Below are 10,512 nucleotides of genomic sequence, written 5' to 3'. Positions count from 1 at the left end.
AGCCTAAGGGCTAAAGCGCCGAGCTAACCAAAACCTCGGCATCAAGAAAGACTTAGCCACTTTGATGGTATAAGCAAAGTATGAAATAGCAGAGGCATAAGCATCTCGGGTTTAAATCCTACGAAGCATGGCTCGTCTCAGAACGTTGGTTGAACTAAGGAATAACCAACAAACATATAGCTCAGGCATACATGGCACCACAGGGATGCCTTAAAACGTCAAAATACAGCCTAGGATAACAATTACCGAAAGGTCCTACTTCGGGTAAGTAGCTCTAGTAGCTCGAAGTGATGAGATCACTTTAGCAAAAAAAATTAGAGCACACCTTACTTGGAAGAAAAAAGAAATTTCATTGCTGTTTCAAAAAAAAAGAAAATAAAAAAACAACAACCGAGCTAAAAAGCTTGAGAAAGTTTGATAGAAGATAAAAAAAGGGCACAACCGCCCAATAGAAGATCCTTTCAAGACCGGGTTTATGGCACCCGGGAGCCACCAGAGATCAGAGCAGATAATCAATGCCGTTGAAGCCTCAGGGGTTCCCCTCCTCCATCTCATCCTCATCCTCTGGGGAGTCAGGCTCTTCCTCCTCCGCCTGGTCTGCCGTCTCAGGGCACATGCCCTTCATGGTGATGCTGTCAAGGTTGAGCCCCAAAAATTTCTTTCAGACCAACCACTGACAGAGCTTGAATCTGGAGCGGTACAAGCTCAAGCCGTACTCCACCTGAAGGTCATGATATTCCTGGGAGTCCTTGAAGTCCCAGACCGCCTTCTCTCGCTCGGCCTCCACCATGTGGTCAAAGTTCTGAGTCCGATCCAGAAGAGTGGACTCCAAGTCCCAAACCTATTGCCGGAGGAGCTCCCTCTCCGCTGCTACCCTCGACGACTCCTCCCTGTAGCGCGTGCTCTCTTCAGAAAGCCTTGTGATTTGCGCCTCCAGGTCTCGGACGAACAGCTCCTGAGACTCACTCCACTTGCGAGTGTGGAGGAGCTCGCCCCGAGTCTGGTCGAGCTCGCCTTGGAACATCGCTGGAGTGGATGTGCGTTTGGAAAGCCATGGCGTGGATGGCGGTGTTCACCTGCTGACAAGAGACTAAGGTCAGAAGGCAGCAAAAAAAAAAAAAAAAAACGAGAAGTGGGGAAGGACCACTTACCACCATAATGAGAGGAGGCAAGCGCGGCGAGATCCCCAGGCTCCATCTCCCCCCACTTAGCGACCTCCTCATTGCAGATCGCCCTTTGGCTCTTCCGTCGAGCCACGACGTAATCGTTCACACCCTCCCAGTTTCCGGGAGCCGCGTGTAGTGGAACGACTGAGAAGGACCAAGAGGAATCACCCCTTGCTGCGAGAGCTCGCCCTCCTCGAGTCTTGCCCCGCCAACACCCCCTTTAGAAGGAGGTGGCAGAGTTTTGGGCGGCTGAGAAGAGAAGACTGGCTCAGTAGACCCGAACTTGGTATCCCCCGAGGTGGGGGTCCGGTCAGGGCGCGACCTCTTCACTTTGCGCCTCTGGTTGCCTGAGAGGAGGCGATGCGAGTCAACACCAGACATGATGGCAGCCAAGAAGAAACCACAAGATATTAGTTCAATAAGAACAAAGTATATGTATATACACAGTATTGTTACAAGGTACTACACGACCTAGAAAGACAACCTACCCGGGCTCGGGCTAGCCTGCGCGAACTTCTCCTCGGTCAGGTAGTCCGAATAGAGGAAGCCTACCAATGCCCAGGACATCATCATTTTCCGAATTTCAAGGTTCAGCTCGACCCCAGAGTCCTGGACAGCACCCCTCCAAGAAGTTGAGAAGGGCCACCCCTCGAGGTTATGGACCACAAAATAATATCGCTTCTAGGCGGGAATCTTATTTGGTAGCTCGTGCAAAAGCTTATAGCCGCGGCGGGGAGAGAGGTAATAAAAATGCCTCTCCGGTGGAGCCCCGGGAGTGGCATTTTTTATACAAAGAATAAAGGAAAAAATATTAGGGTTCAAAGGGAGACAATACTCATCACACAAGGACATAGTCCCAACCATGTTCTGAATGGCGTTGGTGTTAGACAGTTTTGTATGCCCTTAGCTTCAATCATTTTGATGTACTTTTGTTATTTAGTGGAAATAAATAAAGTGCATGTTTGATTCATGTTGTTTGGTTTAATTCTGTGTAAAACCCTAAAACTGGACATTTGTAGAGACTCATGTTAGTTTTAAATGTTCACAGCCGTTGGATAAGTCTGGGGAGATTTATCCTGCCAAGGCTGATACTGGTGTGCCACCAAGTGTTGGGATGGCCTGTCTCAGCCATCAGGGTAAGACCCGAGGCACATACAGCATGGGATTACTTGAATCCTTGAACCGGACCAGATTTCCAGTCTTGCCCTGGACCTTGGAGATAGATGGGCAAAACTGGAAAGTTACACCTGACCCCTAGACTCGATTATGACACTTCACTAGGTGCTGGATCAGGCTGCCTTTGATATGCCAATCAGTGAGATCCTTAGTGGGGATCAAAACCTGGGTATGTTGGGGCAGTTTGAGAATTCATCTGAGTGGGTGGTCATAGTGACAGAATCAGCCACTTTGTCGAACAAAGGGTAATGATCGGGAATGCACTCTCTCTGATGGAAACCAAACTGCCGGCAGTTGATTTCAATCGTTGGAATTTTGTTTTTGCAAAATTAATATATTTACATATATATGTACGGTTTCAAAATGTTTGCAAATGGTTTTAATTCCCGGGATCCATGTGAGAGGAGAGTGCGGCACTGTTCCTTGCAGCCGAGGGAGAGGTCCTCTCTTGTCGGGCAGTGCTTGATCATTAAGGGCTGAGAGGTTAAGTGTAAGACCATTTAGGATAATACCTGATGGGCTAATCTTGCACCTGCCCACAGTCCCTGGGTTTTTATAAGATGGCTTGGCCCAGGGACCACTTAATGTAAGTGTTGGGCCCATAGGGTTCATACGATGGACTCAAGGGGTTCATTGAGATTTTCAGTGAATTCGGCTAGGCCTTGTATTAAAGGCTGGGCCGAACCCATGTGGCTGGTGTGTAGATCAATGCTTGGGTCCCACGCCATACAAAGAAGCCCAACTGGGCAGCAGATTGGAAACTAATTAAACACTGAATACTTAATGGGCCAAAAGCCCATTCCGAGGTGGGCTGATATGATCACCCATCAATGGGGCGAATTTGAGATTGAAGTTAGCAAAAAGGATTGGGCTCTTAGCCTTATCCACTCTTAGAGACCAAATTCAAATCAGATTTGAATCTGGTAACCTCCTGATAAGATCAGGAGTAAGCTAACTCTATCTGGGAAAGGGATTAAGATTATCCCCTATCCAAATACTGATTTGGATTGGGATAACTCCTAATTAGGAGATTTCTTAATCAAGAAGAAAAGAGAGGAGATTTTCGAATGAACCAAGAGAGGGAAATCAGATTTCGATCCAAGAGGTTCTGGTAAGCAAGAAAGGTTCCTGCGAATTGAGATTAGATCTCATTCTCTCCAGAAAAGAAAACAGTTCAGCCTTTTCGTTTCTGGAAATCTCCTCCTGCCGCCGCCATCTGCATTGTTACAAGATTTGATCTTTGCAGAAAAGAAAGTCAAGAAACCAGTTCTTGACATCAGTCTTGCAAGAAAGACTGAAAGAATTCAGTGTTTAGTACATCCAGGGGATTCTTGTGAAGGATCCAGTGTGTAGGACGCACCCTGCTGGTTCTGTTCCATCCACAGCTGTGTCATCTTCAGCAGGGACAGATCTTGGAGCATTCTTTGGGTGTGAACACCAACTTTGGGAGATACTGCTTCTCCGGATCAGGTATAATCCTCCCATTTATCTTTTGGTACAGATCTGGTTTGATTAGGGTTCAAGTAGATCCTTGAATATTGTATTCTAAATTCAGGGAATATGATTCCCAGTTGGGAGAAGGTAGGAAATTTTTGAAATTTGCTCCACCCATTCCGCAACCTATATGGCGTCCATTAGATGGATCCTACCATTCTTTCAGTTGGGATGAAGCTGATCGATGGTGACGATAAAATGGTTCAGCACCTCCACTATTAAGGGGTGCAAAGGAGACGCAGGCCAGCCTCGAGCTGTTCCTGGAAGATAACTATATCATTGGGACCGTGCTCCCACGGGAAGTTACCAGTGGGGAGGCTGTAGACAGGGTCCCTAGGAAGGTGGAAGTAGCGGATTAGAGACCTGAGTCTCTCCACCGTCATAGAGGATGGGCCAAAAGTATTAGGCTCCCTTCCTCAGGAAGTAGAGGCCACATCGCCGGAGGTCTCCCAAGCCTCCAGGACCTTTTCCCAGGCTCCCCCCGACCTCAAGGGTGCATCATCGTCTTGGTTGCCGCCCCGGTAGTGAGTATGGTACGGGTACCCAGACATGGTTGACAGTGATCGAGACTCACCGGAAGAGATGAAACGAAGTAAACTGAGGAACTCGGGTAGACTAGACGGATGCGCGACCTCAAAATCCGAAGACAGCAAGATGGCGTGAGAGAAAGTGAGGCCCAGAGGGCCCTCCTATTTATTGTCTCTGCGCCTCCGAATTAATGGCCCAAATGAAAGTAGATCTGACGGTTCGCAGTTCAGTGGACCGCACGCCTTCTGAAACCGAAATGTGACTGGCTGCACGTCCCCCATGATTGAGGTAATGACGGTTGCACAACATCCAGATTTAAGAGCCACTTAAACGCGTTTTTGGAATTTGAAAAGTCAGAAAAACCCTTGATTCCCGCGTGCACATTTAATATGAGCAGTCAGTCAAGTTTGAATTTCGGTCAAATCAACCCGTCACACTTCATGAACTCCTCGCGCTAAGGCAGCACTCTTAGCTCAAGGAGTGGGGGGCAATTGATTGAGGATGATTTGATCCGACCTACTGAGATGATGACACGTGGACCTAACTCAGCACAAGCAACAGCTCAACATCGTAGCCTAACCACAACTAAGTGATGAGCCTATAGAACAGCAAGCTGTAGGGGGAGCTCTCTATAAAATGAGCCCTAGGGCCCCCGATCTACCGAAAAGGGAATACTCCAAGACTATTTCCGCTCGCAAGATAGGGAAACCAGCTTACTCCAGCCTCTAGGCAGAAGAATCACCCCAGAGACCAACCTTGATAAGGGTCACCTCAAAACACCCCTAAGCTTGCTACAACGTAGCTCGCTACAGAGGAGCTTGTGACTAAGCAACGCGGCGTTGTTAAGAAGCTTCTGCTTGACAAGACCGTACCGATCAGACTGCCCCACGTCTCTCGACTGACGGCGCAGCCCTTTCAATAGTTTGCACCCATGTCTCTCAACAGATGGAGGTGTTCCTGCCCCTTTGGGACATGTCACTCACCTAAGTGGGTAATACGTTATAACAATCACCTACGCAAGCCTGACACGTAACGACTGTGATAGGAGCCAGTGTCGGTTACACCCTATTTGACAAGAACGCCCCTATAAAAGCCCTTTAGGCGAAGGGGAGAAGAGATCTTGGAAATACTTTTGACACTTACACACTCTCATACTCTCAACTTGAGTCCTTACTTGCTCGCGAGCTAACCTCTCGAGCACAGTGATAAAACGCGACCTACACTCTTAGCTTTTCACACTCTTTTCTTCCTCTCCAGCATTCTAACTTAAGCTTCGGAGTATTCCCGCTGGGCAAATCCCCGGGAATCCTTCTTCTTCGTCTTCTCAGGTGCCGTCCGCTGCCAACAAGGAGACAGTCAGCAGCTAGCTGGGAGTGCCCGAATCGTGCCGCATCACATACATTGACACTAATGGTTAAGGTGATAATTTTTTTTTTTTTTGATTTAGCCACATTTGGGTTCAGTAACTTTTCTTGGTTTTCAAAAACCAAGAAAGGTTTTGAGCCCTAAATCCTAAGATATAGGGGCCAAGTGAGAGTTTCTTTGTTTGTGCTTTGGTTACTAATCTGAGTCATTTAAACTTTGACACCGGTGGTCAGATTGATGAAAAATTAGTCTAACTTGGCCTCATATGGGTTTGGTAAATTTTCTTGGTTTTCAAAAACCAAGAAAAGTTTTTAGCCCTAAACCAAAGATCTAGAGGACAAATGACAATTACTCTCTACTCATTTGGGTTACTAATCCATATAATGCATACCTTGGCACTAATGGCCAAGGTGATAATTCTTTTTTCTGATGTAGTCACATTTGGGTTCAGTAACTTTTCTAGGTTTTTAGAAACCAAGAATGGTTCTGAACCGTAAATCCAAAGATGTAAGGGCCAAGCGAGAGTTTCTTTCATTGTACTTTGGTTACTAATCCAAGTCATTTAAACTTTGACACTGGTGCCCAGATTGGTGACAAGTTAGTCTAACTTGGCCTCAGATGGGTTCTATAAATTTTATTGCTTTTTAGAAACTAAGAAATGTTCTCTGGCCTAAACCAAAGATCTAGGGGGCAAGTGACACTCTCTACTCATTCGGGTTAATAATACATATAATGCGTACTTTGAAAGTAATGGTCAAGGAGACAATTTTTTTTTCTAATATGGCCACTTTGTGGTTCACTAACTTTTTTGGGTTTTCAAAACCAAGAAAGGTTCTGAGCCATAAATGCAAAGATTTAGGGGCCAAGTGAGAGTGTCTTTCTTTGTGCTTTGGTTACCATTCTGTGTCATGTAAAATTCGACACCGGATGCCAAATTGATGAAAAGTTGGTCTAACTTGGCCTCATATGGGTTCGATAAACTTTCTTGGTTTTCAAAAACCAAGAAAACTTCTCAACCCTAAACCAAAGATCTAGGCAATAGGTGGCAAATTCTCTCTACTCATTTGGGTTACTAATCCATATAATGCATAGCTTGACACTAATGGCCAAGGTGGTAATTCTTTTTTCTGATTTAGTTACATTTGGGTTCAGTAACTTTTCTTGGTTTTCAAAAACCAAGAAAGGTTCCGAGCCCTCAATCCTAAGATGTAGGGGGCCAAATGAGAGTTTCTTTGTTTGTGCTTTGGTTACTAATACGGGTCATTTAAACTTCGACACCGGTGTCCAGATTGGTGAAAAATTAGTCTAACTTGGCCGCAGATGGGTTCCGTAAATTTTCTTCATTTTTAGAAACCGATAAAAGTTCTCAGTCGTAAACCCAAGTTCTCAGGGACAAGTGACACTTACTCTCTACTCATTTGGGTTAATAATCCATATAATGCATACCTTGACACTAACGACCAAGGTGATAATTCTTTTTTCTAATGTAATCACATTTGGGTTCAATAGCTTTTCTTGGTTTTCAAAAACTAAGAAAGGTTCTGAACTCTAAATCCAAAGATGTAGGGGCCAAGTAAGAGTTTCTTTCTTTGTGCTTTGATTACCATTCCAAGTCATGTAAACTTCAACACCGATTTCCAGATTGATAAAAACTTGGTCTAACTTGGCCTCATATGGGTTCAGTAAATTTTCTTGGTTTTTAGAAACCAAGAAAAGTTCTTAATCCTAAACCAAAGACCTAGATAACATGTAACAATTTATCTCTGCTCATTTGTGTTACTAATCCGTATAACGCATACCTTGACACTAATGGCCAAGGTGATAATTCTTTTTTCTGATGTAGTCACATTTGGGTTCAATAAGAAAGGTTTTGAACCCTAAATCCAAAGATGGACAAGTGACAATTTCTCTCTACTCATTTGGGTTAATAATGCATATAATGCATACCTTGACACTAATGGCCAAGGAGACAATTTTTTTCTAATATGGCCAGATTTGGGTTCAATAACTTTTCTAGATTTTCAAAAACCAAGAAATGTTCTGAACCCTAAATCCAAAGATGTAGGGCCAAATGAGAGTTTCTTTATTTATGCTTTTGTTACTAATCTGGGTTCGTTAACCTTTTTTGGTTTTCAAAAATCAAGGTTCCCAAATCTAAATCTAAACAACTTGTGTAGCAATATCCCTACTAGAAAATGTTTTTTTATGCGAAACTTGTTTATAGAGAATATGCACCTATGACCTCCCTCAAATGAAAAACTTGTGAAGACTTTACATTTCTCCCCACTCCTATTGGTTTTGTCTACAACAATTAGTATTACATTAAAACCTATCTCTATAGAAATTTTGTCCATATTTAAAATGTATAGACTTCGATATTAAGAACTTCCCCCACTCCAAGGGGGGTTGAGGGTAAAGCAAAAATCAAACCTGCATTTATAAACACAAATCAATATCAAATGGCTCCAGATTGACTAAGTTGCATCTATCAAGGTTTAACTTGGTAAAACCTTCTTCTTGGGACCTCCAATATACTGCATGCTTATCCCTCCAAGTAAAGCATTTTGCAACTAATGCCCAATTCCTCCCTATCTCATTTAATGAAAAACTGTGAAAACAAACCTAAGGCATTGACCTAGTTTTCTTAAAAATACGATTACAAGCGGTAGTTAAATCTCTCTCCTTGTTAGTGAGTGCAAGACTTTCACGAAGAAACCATCCAATTAAGCCTTGTTGGTAGCCAAATCTCTCTCCTTGTTAGTGAGTGCAAGACTTCCACGAAGAAACATCCAATTAAGCCTTGCAAGTACCCAAATCTCTCCCCTCATTAGTTTGTGCAAGACTTTTATGAAGAAACCACCAATTAAGCCTTGCATATAGAAAGCAATTGAATGAAAGATACCAAACCCAAAAGGATTTAATATTAGCCACTTCTCAAAAAGGGCTAATATCATGGTGGATTTCAACCTTAAGCCTTTTATCACACCATCTGCAATTCTCCTCCAATCACTTTGTGGTTTTTCAATAACCACTATTTACTTCCTCTCCCAATCAACATTGCAACATTTTTTTGATAGATAACATTGGCAACATTGATGGTTTATTGGTTATCCTATCATCACTTTTAATGTATCCTAATGTCAATAGTAATCCCATCAAAATATTCTTTTCACCATCTTAAATCTATGCACCACCATCATGTTAGGCTATCTAAACTATGAGAACTAAACAATCCCCCCTCCAAAGCAACTTATTCACTATTTCTCCCATTAGTTTTATCGAAATGCTCGAAAAGTTGTGAATGATTTTAGAGAAATAAGTGAAAGTATTTGGCATTCTTGAACACTCAAAAAATAAAATATATCATTAGCCCTAGTTGTGAGAAAAATAGAGATATCGACATTCTTAAAGAACTCAAAAAATAAATTATATGATTATCCCTAGCTGTGAGAAAAACAGAGATATCGACATTATTGAAGAACTCAAAAAATAAATTAGCCCTAATTGTGAGAAAAATAGAGATATCAGCATTATTGAAGAACTCAAAAAAAAATTATATGATTATCCCTTGCTGTGAAAGAGAGATGTTATTGAAACAGATGTCTAGATAGAAGGAGAGAAGAAAAACATAATTACCTTCCCGAAGTGCTTTGTGTCTAAAAGAGCTATTTCTTGGTACTCGATTGTACCTTTATGCAACACTCTGTAAGAATTATTATCACTATTATTATAAACATTTGAAGAGTGTTAGTTGATTTATATGTAGCAAACTTAACCAAACTAATGTGTAAAACTGTAAAGCTACCCTTATCGGTAATTCTGATGATAAGGCGCTTGGAGTCGAACTTTAGAAGAGAAAACTTACATCTTGTGAATCTCTCTCTTTTTTTCTTTTTCCTAAATATTTGCCATCTTGTTTTAGTCTTATAAGTATCACTGTATAACTTTCAAGATAGAAAGGAGAATGAAAGGAGACAATTTAATTTAAAGAAAACCAAGTTGGCATAAAACCTAATTAAGAAAAGGGAATAGAATGATCTCATTGATTGTGTATATATATTTTTATGTAGTATATATGTATAGTAATGGAGATGCAAAAATATCATTATTTCCGAATAAAAGAATAAGACAGTGAAATATCATTATATTTCGTAGAGTTTTTAATCTCCCTAGAGATGAAAAAAAAAAAGGAACAAACAACCTCTTGAGCCTTTAATGGAGACAATTCCTAGACCTGTTCATGATTATTTTAACCATTATTACTGAATACATTGGAATGGAAAAACCCTAACATTTGAAAGCAAGGCAAATAAACCCAGAAAAGTAGTGAAGTGAGGCAGAAAAAGAGACTGATAAAAGAGAACAAATAAATATCTTACCAGGCAGAGGTGAAGAGAAACACCCGAGCAGAGAACCCAAGTGTGTAGACGTTCACTTGAATGAGCGATTAAGAATTAAAAGACGCAGAGAGAAGCGGAGGTTCACTCTCACAAACTGAGAACGATGCAGGGAGAATCGAGTGATTACAGAGAATGAGCAATTAAGAACTAAAAGACGTAGAGAGAAGCGGAGGTTCACTCTCACAAACTGAGAACGATGCTGGGAGAATCAAGTGATTACAGAGAAGGAGAGACAATTGGAGACTCGAGAGAACGAGACAAAAGAGATTTTAGCGATTATAGAGTAGGGAAGAGATGAATACTCGAGAGAGAGAAAAAAACATTCGCACACGAAGGGAAAGAGGATCGAAAGATTTTGTTCAAAATTAATAAAGGGATAATTT

The sequence above is a fragment of the Nelumbo nucifera genome, chromosome 7 (assembly GCF_055504915.1).
Source record: "Nelumbo nucifera cultivar China Antique chromosome 7, China Antique-T2T, whole genome shotgun sequence".
In the NCBI taxonomy this organism is placed as follows: domain Eukaryota; kingdom Viridiplantae; phylum Streptophyta; class Magnoliopsida; order Proteales; family Nelumbonaceae; genus Nelumbo; species Nelumbo nucifera.
Note: the sequence above shows the minus strand (reverse complement) of the source record.